The sequence below is a fragment of the Drosophila guanche genome, unplaced genomic scaffold (assembly GCF_900245975.1).
Source record: "Drosophila guanche unplaced genomic scaffold, DGUA_6, whole genome shotgun sequence".
Taxonomy (NCBI): Eukaryota; Metazoa; Arthropoda; class Insecta; order Diptera; family Drosophilidae; genus Drosophila; species Drosophila guanche.
In genome coordinates, this window is record NW_022995757.1 from 1,633,291 (window position 1) to 1,645,674 (window position 12,384).

Here is a 12,384-nt window from a genome sequence, read left to right on the forward strand (position 1 = left end):
GCAACGATTTATTGCTTGGTTTTCGGCTGCCGTCGGGCGATTGCCTTCGAAGAAGGTCCTTGGCCACACGCAGACAAACACAAAAGAGCCGCAGCGAAAGATTCATGGCAATGCGATTTTAACAGCCATTCGCCCTCTGTCTGAACATGCCCGTTCACCCCCTTTGCTGTGACTCCCTTTCACACTCTCCTTGAGGGGACAGCCCAAAAATACTCGAGCCAATTGGCATCTCTGTGGCCGGGTCGATGCGCTCCGGGCGTCCATTGGAAGTGGTCAGCAATTGGTCCACACACCCTGCTATTGGCTGGGACACGGGGTATACGAGGCACTAGAAGAGTGGCAGGAGCAGCTGCGATCTCCTAGCTTTCATTCTGCAAAAACTCCAAAAATCTTAAAGGTATTTCCATATCAAGGAATTCATTTTCTTTGTTAAGGTCAAAACCCGCTGCTGCTGTTGTAAGCGGCTTACACAGGACCTGCGAACATTGCAAGACGTTGCAAGAGAGGGGGCAAGGTAATGCGGGGCAAGCCATATTGAAGTGCCAACAATACCGACCTGAGTCCAGGGCCATGGCCAGTTGCCCCGCTGCCCCCAGGCGACGTTAAATGCTACAATTTAAGCGGATTTTACAATGCCTCATATACTAGAGGCATGTATCGAGTAGAGAGCGACAGGGCGGCGGAGTGGATAGTGTGGATAGTGAGGATGCGAGACTCCATGGGGAGCGAGTGTCCATTAAATGCCCCATGCGGGGGCAGGCAGGCAACAAGATTGCCTGTTTTGTTGAACTTGTGACTGGGACTTGTAGTCCCTTCACTTTCCTTCAGAGAGCTTCAGAGATTGGGGGCCCCCAATTGTATTTGGGTCAGTGTTACTTTTGCTCCACGACAAACATTGTACAACGTTTTCATTTTCTTCTATGTTGCCGGTTTGCCGGTTTGTTGGTTTGCTGTTTTGCTGGTTTTTCGTCCTTTTGGTTGGCTGCTTTGGTTGTGTGGCATTGGCAATGGCACTAGCTTTGCCTGGTACGAGTAGTGCTGCCATTTCGTTTAGTCTTCTCGGCCTCCTCGTTTATTCTTTGTGCAAAAATAAATTTCCCCAACAGATAAATCACATTTTGCAAGCAAGCAGAGATCTAAGGGAAAACAATTGACTGCCTGGACGAGGGCTATATCCAAGGATATTGCTACCAATTAGAGTGGCTCATGGGCCATACATTTATGTGCCAGCCATCATCGCTGGGAGTGCAACCTGTGAGTTGGCAGGGCAACAGCAAAGAAATCCCAGCTTCGGGCCACAAAGCTGTGGATACTCTGCAGCCTGTTCAGCTAGATGCAATATCCATTTGATTGCCGGACCCCTTTGGATCGAAGCAAAGGCTATGGGTAATCGATAATGGATAAGCTTGACAAACATTTGATCTAAATAACCATACCCTACTCTCCCTGAAGTGTACAACCTCCACGAGAACGAGGATGCCCAGTAGCCGAGTAGCCCCATCTCAATACCCGTACCCGTACCCCTACACCGAGGAGTTATTAGTTAAGTTTTTGGGCTGTGTGTACTGTACTGCATGTGTACTCCTACTGCCCTTTCATATATACCATCCTGAGCCACGCCATGATGATGCTGAGATTGAAAATTGTGTGGGCATATTTTTGGAGGTTTGTTTGAGCTTCTGGTTAGATGCTAGAGCCAGAGGTTCGGGCCTGGGTCGACTATTTGCACAAAAAATATTGATTGTTGCATGTAAATTGACTTAAATATGGCTTGCCTCACACACACACTCTCGCACAGACAGACCCATAGACACGCACTCGACGCTCACAGACACTCAGACACTGCCCGGAATGGGAGGCTGCTATCTGGTGCCTGATTCTGGTGGATGGCATTGATGCTGTTGCCATTTTCGTGGGGGCAGAGATATGATGTGCCACACAGAGGCATAGGGCACAGGCTCGGGCAACCTTTTCGCACTGCCATTGCTCCTTGCTGCTACGCAGTCCATAAGAATTTACCCGCCCATCCTTTCTGCTGCTTTTCGAACCACGATTCTCATTGAAATGAAAAAAGAGTTTGTTAGCTGTGACTATGGGTTTTTTTTGTATTCTTCTTGTCGGTATGAATGGCCACAGACCCGAAGAGTATTATGTGCAGTATTGTAAGAAAATGTAAGTAATTATTGGAAGTCTTCGAAATAATATTTACATTACAAAGTTTCATTGTTATCACATTCAATTGTAAAGGACAGTTTTACCATCTAAAATACAAAAGTTTTACAATTGTTCAACAAATTTGAAAGGCCAACAATTAGAGACCAGATTTGTTGAGACAATTCATTAATGCTTTCATATATTTCGTGCATATTCATTAATGATTTACTAAGCCTCATGGCATTTCTTATGCATCGGCAACAGCTCCAAAAAATGTACATTTTCAGGTATTTTGAAGTGATCTTAATTTGTCTATGCAGCTTTCTAATTTGTATTCTCAAATTAAAAGCAGAGGGCATCCACTTGTCGCACATGCGGTCTCCGAGTATTAGGTTTACCCTGTCTCTACTTGATTGCCATTTGCTTTTTGCATTGATTTAACTTTTGCTGATTTCTGCCTTCGCATCCCAATTGGCAAATGTGTTCTCGGACCCGGAACCCAGAACCCAGAACACAGAATACAGAACACAGAACCCACAGACAGACGAAGACCCAAGTACAGACAAGCACATCCCTAGACGTTACTTTTGCTTCTGCTGCCCTGCCCAGCCACTGGTGTGGTTGTGTTGTTGTTGTTGCTGCTATAATTCGATTAGATTTTGTTTCAGATTACAGATTCAATTTAAATTTCAATCATGAATTGTAGCATTTTGCAATGGCATGACCAGAGGGGATCTCCGTCTCAGCCTCATCCTACGCCCCCACTAACCCAGCCCATACACGATACAGCATTCTCCATTCACCATTTACAATTCTGCAGGCAGGACGAGACAGAGGGCACAGGACAGAGGAGAATATGGCTATGGCTGGCCATGTCTACGACTGTGTGGTGTGGGCATGGGCTGCGTGTTTGTGGTTTGATTTAGATTTCATGCTTGTTAACACATCGTTTGCAGGACCCTAACCGGAACTCGTCTCGTTTCGTCTCCTATTTTCTTTTTTGGGAGCTTTTTAAATTCCCCCGATTCTCGGAATTCATAAGCAAATGAAAGGGAAACCTCTGGAAAATCCAATCAACCAGCAATTGCAATATAATCGCGTTGACAAGGATGCGTTTTTGGGAAGGGGGAGTGTCGTGGAGCACCTGACGGAGAACCCTCCGACGGCAGAGGAGGTTCTTGTGTGCAACAAAACCGAAACAGCAAAGAGAGATGTGAAAAGGTTGCCCAGGAGGCCCGATGAGAGGACTAGGACAAAAGGCATCGTCGTGGCCGTGTCTCCTGTTCCTTTTCCTGTTCCTCTCCCCTTCACCATAAAAGTTAAATTTTGTGGAAAAATGCATTCATGTGCATCGAGGAGTGAATCCGATGGAGCCTTCACTGCGTTGCCCATTGCCAGGACACACACACTCAGCCACACACATTCACCCACACACAAGCACACATTGTGTGCTTACATGTGTCGAAGTCGCTTCCGCCGAAGCTCATCCACACATCCGGCTGCTATCGTGGATGCGATGCCATGCGATGCCATGCCTTTGCCACTCCACTGGCGGCCCTCTGTCTTGTTGCCGTTGGCAACATTTCATGAAGGATGCGTTGCAATACGAGTGTTCGAGGCGAGGCCCTTAGAAATATATTAGGCAGCCAGCAGGATACACTGCACCAAATCGCTTACCAGCTGCCAGCCGTTTCATTAGCGCAGCTCCTGCTGGCAAATTCTTTCAGTGTGCTTTTGCAGCAGCGGTTATTTAGCTCTCTTGACCGTCTCTCCGTCTGTCCGTCTGTCCGTCTGCCCGTCTGTCCGGCGTTGACGTTTTTCGCGGAAGTATTGAAAACATATTGAATGCTATAAATCTGCTTCACGACATCCACTGCAACATCCACTGCCCTGTATGGGGATGTCAATGTGTGTGTGGAGCAACAAAGAACGTCAATATGGTGGTTGGTCGGCTAGTGGGTCGGTCGCTCTGTCGGTGGGTCGTTCGTGGTCTCCTAAGAGACTGTGTGTGAAAATTAAAAGACATTCTTCAGACGAAAGGGATGGTCGTGTCTGCCAATCAATGAATTAGATAAATATTTTCACAGCAAATGGAACGTAATGAAAAGCATGCTTAAGTTTCACAAAAGCTAAATCAAACACTGAAGCAGATGCAGGACGATGGTAGGAGTTGGGAAACCATCCAAGAAGCCAACTCGAGTGCATAGCCGCAAGAATCACAAGTGGAAGTGGAGGAGCGAGCCCGAGGAGCCCAAGTCTGGGCTTTGGCCGATAAGGTATCGAACGAAGGTCAGACCAAGGAGGCGGGCAATTAATCATGAAGAGCGACAGAGAGTTGGGAGCCAAGCCACACAGCGAAGCAGCGAATACACGAGAATAAACGAACAATTTCAACAAGAAAATGTCAAAATGCCAATTAATTAAATGAGATTTCGACGAGCAGACTCGAGCCGGATCCATTGTGGCCATACAGCCACACTGAATGAATTGAATAAGCCGAGACTCTGGCCACACTTCTTCTTGTCCAATGAGTGGAAGCGGAAAAAAGACAAAGCCAACACAAGCATACACACACAGACGTATTATTCATTTCGCTTGAAATTGACACAAACACTTAGGGCCACAATAACATGCGCCATTTATTCATGCCACACATATATGTACATAGTAGGGGGCACAGCCCAATGCGGCAGACAGCGATAGAGCTGTGGCAAAGCGAGCGTAAGATTGCTCTTCTCTGAAGTTGTGTTTGCTGGCCATGTCAGAGACAAAAGAGACAAATGTCAAAGGGAATCAACGAGCAGGGAGCGGACTGAAACGAAAAAGAAACCAGCGGAAGAAGGAGGCGAATGGAGGGAGTCGGGGGAGCTGCGACTGTGGCTGTGGGTATTCTGCAACAATATGCTTTCTTTCCGTCTGCAGTTACCATTTCCGCTTTTCCAGCAGAGGGAGAGCCGCAGCGGCAGACACAGCGACAGCCAACAAAATTCAAATGGACATTTCAAAAATATCATCTAACCAGCCCACAGTTTATCGTTTGATGTCTGGAATGATATTTAGTTACAGCAGCAAAAAGCTCCAGAGAGTTTTGGTGGAATAAAATGCCAACTAACATCTTCAAATCAATTAAACTTTAAGGCCAACCAACGTCAAATTAATCTTCTGCATAACTGAATGAAAAACCGACTTTTTTGAGCTGGTTGAAGTCCCAGACCCCCACACACACACCGACACGAGACAGACGTCTGTCTAGGTTCGCGCTTCAGAAAAAAAACTGTGGCTTCCGCTTTTCCACTTTCCCGATTTTAGCCCCGTCCCCACCACCGTCCCACTTACACCTAACAGTCTCTCAAAAGCCTGTCATATTTGCAGCTGTTGTTCCGTGTGAAGGCTTCCGAGGCGTTGTCTGGCGAGGGGCCACTGCCGCACAGATGAGGCTCATCCCCAAGCACTCTCACAGATACACAGAGAGCTCCCACTCATGGAAAACAAAGCGGGTGTCACACTGAGATCCGACTGCTCCGACTTGGTTGCTTGTTATCCTCCAGTCGGAGTGGCGAGTCGAACTGGAGGGGAGAGGGAGAGGGAGAGGGAGCAGGACCCCGGTCTATTGACAAATACGCAATTGACAGTTTGCAGCACGTAGAGAGCGTCATACAATGGCACAACAAGGCACGAACCAGGAGAGCAAGTACGGGGAACGAGTGAACAGCCAACATGACACGCATGGAGATGGGGCGAACACACACACACACACACACACATAAACATACATACATATATGGGGAATATCCTGGTAATAGTTGGCATTACAACGCATCACGGCGCGTCACGGTGAATGTGTGTGGGGGGGAAGCGAGGCAGGAAATTGATGGCAGGATGGCAGCTGCTTTGGGGTTTTTATTAACTGCCACCTAGAGAGGAGCCAAAAGGGGCCCAACAATTATCAGGGGAAGAGGCACGGGCCATGGGGCATGCGGAATGGGGCACCATGAGGTGTGTAACTAAAAGAATCTTCAGACTGGATTCCCGACTTTGGCTATGCACTGAATGAGTAATGCTACACGGAACAGTACCGAGTGCGACTTGTGAGTCTGTATTGGCTGAATGTTGACAGTGCCCCTGCCCCTGCTGGCGTGATGGGCAAATACTAGTATTTCGACAGCATATTTTGGTGCTGCTCACCCTCTGGACACGCCCAAGGGCCAGCCCAAGTTCCAGTCAGGACTTTGGAAAATTTATGCTCACCCACACAGGCACGAACACGAATAGAAAGCCAAATAGAAGCTGCGCGCAAATAAGTATGCTACATAAATTGCGCTCATTTGTGCGGTCCCAGGACCAGGAATAGGACCAGAACACCCCCAGACGAAGGACAAACTTTTAGCAATTTGCCTTGGCATGACCTGACCCAAGCAATTGCACGCTCGCTGCATGCTACAACAAAAATATATACAAAAAATCAACCACCTCCAAACGTATGTACATGGAGTGAATGCGATGAAAAAGGTCCTGGAAAGCGACGGTAGGATGCTACTTCAGGTGTCAACTTTTGGCCCAAAGTCGCAGAAAATTGTTAATAGAACAGAACTTGGCACGGATGACACGTCAGCCCCCCACGAAGGTGGGGCAACAACTACAGCTGCGAATTTGTGTGGCTTGCCGTGGGCACATCTTTCTTGTTTCTCGCATCCCGAAACTTGGAACCGAAGGTTAATTTATTCGAGACTGTACTTGGGCTGAACCTTTTTTTCTTAGCTTAAGAATGTGCAGATATTTTGCTTTGATTTTGAGTTGATTTATGGAAGATTGAGCTCAGTTTTATGTGTGGAAAAATTCTCTGTAAAGCCTGCCTCTGCATCAGGTTTTTCTTTTTAGTGAGGGACTATTCATTCCGTTCATCTTCTACGGTCAGTTTCAATCTGTTTTATTCGGCACCGTAATTTAATTTCACATGATTATATTGGTGACCCCAAAACTATTTAAGCTCTAGAAATTTCGTTCAGTTCTTTCCCCAAATCAAGGCTCTGTTTCTATTCCAGAGATTCTCTCCTATCAGATTTTTTCCTGATGTATGTCACCTCTCTCTATGCCTCGCTGGAAGCTGTTTGTTTTAAAAAGGTGATCCCGACGTTTTGCTTGCACGTGTGGGGCCACTGAAGCCTTCATGGCTGCGCATTCCTGCAGACCCTTTGGATATTTGGCTGCGGCTGCTGCTTGCCTGGAGGCGTTGAGGCAAAAATATGATTCATGTCGGAATTGTCGTGCGTATAAATGAATATTTGAATTATTGTTGTCATGCTACGTGTTTCGGTGTGCAGCATACATGCGTGCATGTGTGGGTTAGGGTGTGTGCTACCACTTATGTATTTCTATATATATGGAAATGCCTGCGTAAAGGTGTGCTCGCCGTGCTGTGTTCATAAATTATGGCCAACTGGCTGGGACACTCCAAGCCACGAATCAGAGGGAGCTCCCTCCGCCTTCCCAATCTAACCAATTCCCCAAAAGATCTCCAGTGTCCAGATAGATAGATGGTCCGGACGATGCCTTCACTCTGACTCTGGGCACATGTATGCGTGTGTGTCACAGTGCCACAGGCTCGGGCTTTGGGTCACCTGCTCATCATCCTGAGACTGTGGAAAGGGCAGGCTTTGCCGTTGCCTTAGATAGGCATAAGTTTTAATGTCTCAATTGGCTTTATGGCTCTCTCTTCTTTCGCTCTCTGCCTCTCGCTTTCTATGTTCTCTCTGTGTTCTTTGGCTTCTCCTAGTATATGTGTATGTGTGTGTCTGGAATCACTTAAGTTTGGTTTTGTTTTTCAGTTGCCAAAACTCTGTTTGAATGCATAATCAGCGTGTTCTTTATGGCATTCAGATGGAGGATGTGGGGGTGGCACTCCCACACTTTGGCAGTTCTTTCCGCTGCTCTGTTGTTGCTGCTTTTGTTATATTATGTTGAGTGCTGGCTATTAACTTACACCGAACGAACGTGAGCACCACGCGGCGGATGAGTGATAAATAAATGATGCGCCCACAGGCTCTCCTAGGAGCAGGCCCAGTATCGGTCTCTGTGTGTGCCCTGTCTGTCTGCAGCCTGTAGCCTGTCGATATTCGAAATAAATTAAAAACTTTTTCAATTGCATTTCACGGGGACTGCGTGTCTGCATGGTATGCCTACGCCATGGGGTTTCTCATATAGCCATATGTGTACACATGTGTACATATTCCATACGTATGTATATTCCTATGGGTTAGATAATACGCTTGTAATCAAATAGGCGTGTATGAAATGTGCGCATACGTATATGGTTTTACCGACAAAGTGAATTTAAGGTAGATTTCCAGCTTACTGCTTTATTTTCCTCAATATTTCTAAAGTAATCTGCAAAAAAAGAAACCTCCGAATATATTCTTCTTTTCGCTCTAACTTTGTTTTGAACATCATTTGAATAAATCAGCAGTTCAGTAGTTATTTCTTGGTGTTCAGGGCAGCTGCTGTAACAGACAAGAAGCGCTGCTAACAGCTCAGGCTAACAGTCTGTTACCGCCATCCGTTAACAGCTTCCTGTTACCGCTCGCTGTTACGACTCTCTCTGAGCGGTTGGATGATCTGCATACACGGAACGTGCGCTTCAACTCCAATTGTGAAAGGTCCTAAATGTCCACAATATTCACAGTAAGCTTAATTAATTTTCTTTTTGTGTGTATGTCCCACATATACACTTCTATCCACCCTTCTAAGAACACTTGACGAAAGAATTATAATCGTAGAATTAGGTCTTACAAAACATTTTCCCCCTCTGCGACCTGCTGCTTTAATTATTTTGTTGTACACAATTTTGTGTTGGGCTGCGGTTTTCAAGTGATGTTGCGGCTTGCTACCTACCGCACTGAAACGCACTGTAGCTACTAGCACACGCTTTATTTTATACACGCTCATTTCCAATTAATTTCCCAGCAAGCCCGTAGTCTTGGCTTTCCCTTCCGTTACAGCGCCTTTTCCCCCAATTCAATTAAGCTTATGAAAACTTGAAGCACCAAATTTAAAGCATCATTAACACTTTCATCTGTGTGTGTGTGTCCCAGAGAGTGTCTGCCTTGTGTGTAAGTGTGGCTTGTTCGTGTTGTATAATAAAATTAACAACTTTATTGCATTGTCGCCTACCGTCTGATGCGAGCAGCAACAAAATGGCATCCTTAAATGGCTAAAGGCAACATTCCAGCCCCCTCATTCAGCCAACAAAGGGAGAGCCAACAATCAGGTACAGGCGCAGAGGAAACTGTCGGCTGGTGGCAACAAAGTTGAATCAAATCGAATTGAGAAACTCCACGATCGGAAGGAAGTGAAAATCAGCTTGGACGACCACACACTGAAGAAGACTCTGACTCAGAGTCAGAGTCACTTTTCCGCAAGACCCATCCGAGGCACCACATCCTCATGCCGCAGTTAAGGCAACCCTTTTGCAGCTGCATCCCTCAACCGGAAAATGCCAGCTCATCGTTTGGCTTTGGCCATTATTAAACTTTTGCTTAAATGGGTTTCCCCAGGGACAACAGGACAGACAGCACTTCTTTGGCCCTCTCACCGCTCGGTAATTTCTCACTTGACCGCCGGCAAAAAGTTGTGGCCCAAAATTGTTTTTCGCTGCACTCGACAGCCCCACCGAGTGGTTGGCGAGACGGGGGCCAGGACACCGTCCGTTGATTTAAATTGAGCCAAGAAATGCATTAGCCAAAGGATCAACAGAGGAGTCCCCTTTGACACCGGGGACATGCCAGGTCAGGCCAGACCTGGCTGGCCAGTGGAGAAGATTTAGTGCCAATCATAAGGGCATATCGCATCCATTGATTTACGCTAATGCATTTTTAAATGCATCCCACTTTCGCTCCGACCTGACCTCTGACCTGGTTATCCATATAGTTATAGTTATCTCTTTCCTTTATGCCTTATCCTTTATCCAAGGGGCACTGCACACAACAAGGTAAGCACAAAAGTTACGAGCTGCTAAGCGCACACCCATATCCTTTGGGTATGACACTGCCACTGGCACTCTGGAGGTGGTGCGGGTGCGGGTGCGGGTGCGGGTGCGGGTGTGGGTGCCTCCAGGAGCTCTCGCCAGACAGGATACTTTAAGTCACCTAAGTGCGAATAAATCAGCAAATTGCCAGACGAGACGACGACGATGAGAACGAGGGCGAGGACGATGCCGTTGGCGGTGGTGGGGCCGGTAAGGAGTCGGGATCGGGTGGGTCGTGGAAAAAACACATTATAAGCTAAAATTATTATAATCGTTGCATACTTGCAGGCGCGCACAGTTCATAAATAACACCGCTTCCCATCCCAGAAATGAAATCACACAGAAAATGCAGCAGTAAAGGATAGAGGAGCAGTTTATAGTAGCAGAAGGAAATAAGGAAACGGAGCAGGAGCAGGCAGGAAAGGAACAGCAGGGAGCAGCCAGCAGCTAAACTAGAGCACTGGAGTACCTCGAAGAAGCGGTGTCTAAGTGCTAGCCTCTCCCATGAACATATATTAAATATACACTCCGTTACTTTGTAGTTCCCATTCAAAGAACTTGCAAATCCTTCCCACCCAGTTTTCAAATCTTTCACAGATACTTAATATTTGTATTTATTTCAAAGAAACTATGGCAGCTACATTTTAGTTATGGATGTCTTTCTTTGTATGTAGTTCTTTAGAAATCAATTTCTTTCTAGATCGTGAAAAGCGTGACAAATTTGAATGTAGATTCGGCCAAGACAGATATCGAGGTAGTGTTTCATCGTTGAGCTCTACAAAGGGCATACCATTCACGGTTTTTGGGTACGGTGACGACCGCAAGCCAAGGCAAAGAAGACGCCGCAGAATGCTTGATGGAATGCCCGTAATGATTGCTTGGTCCATGTCCCTAAGTATTGCCTGTACATGCACTTCATTAGTGTGCAATTGAATGTGCATCGATTTGCATGAATTGAAGAGCGAGCCCGATGACCACAGCCACATAAGACACAGGGGAGGGTGACGGGGAGAAGGAACGTTCGGCCTCGGCTATAGGGAGAGGCCCTAAGTCCAAAGAATCTCAAGTCCAAGTTACATTCTGATTGACCCTGGCACAAAGCTGAGCAGAGCTAACAAACAACCGCACATCAAACAAAAACACAGTCAAAGTGGGAATGGGAATGGCCATGGACATGCCAATGGAAATCGACACAAAAAACGTGGGAAAAACAATAAATGAGCATACAGAAAAACTACGTAAAGCAGAAATCCATGTAATTGTAAACAAATTAATGGCCATTGTGGGAAATGTGCGTCAATGAGCACGCCGCAACATCAACAGTAACAGTAACAGTAACAGCAACGGCATCGACATCGGCATCAACAATGCATCGATACAATAACAATATTCAACCATGGACGTTCAATAAAGTGCAGGAATAGAAGCAGAAAATGAAAAATGTGTAAAACCAGAGGCAATCAGGAGCAGAAACAGGATCCTGAAACGGACCCTGGACCCTTGTGATTTATTTGTGAAATATTTGCGGCAATTTGCTTTATGTAATATTTGCATTATGATTATTGCGATTATCATTACGTCTCTTCGAATCGAATAAATTTTAAACTGGCCCCCAAAGTGGGTCTCAGTGCTCTCAGAGCCAACCATTCTTTCTCTCCTTTCCTTTACTCTCCTCTCCTCTCCTCTCCTTCTCTTTCTTACACATTTTTTCTCGACTTCATCCACAGTCCATCCGCAGCGACTTCGAGCAGAGAAAAACTGACCCACAAGATATGAACTGTCTCTATCTCCTCCCTCTCGCTTCTGCCTGGGTCGCTGCTGAATTATGGTTGCTGCCTGCATCGACTTGAGCGAATCTCCGGCAGGGGTGGTGGCCCCTGCAGCTCCAGCTTCAGCTCCTTCAGAGCGATGCGAAGACATTTTTAAGGAGCTCCGCAGGGAACTTCTTCTTTTTCCCCTGAACTTTTGCCATTCAACTGCTGAGCTGAGCTCAACTTGATTATTTATTGGAAGTGGTTTTGCGAAATTAGTTTTCCATAAACTTAGATCCATGTTTGTCCTGAAAAGGTGTCGGAACTATTCAACAAATAGCCATCAATTGAACTACTTGCATGTCCCCGGAAACGAGTGTGAGAAGTGTCGTTAAATGTTGCACGTTTAAGAGTTGAGAATGTATTTATAGAATATAGAAATATATATATTCTATATTT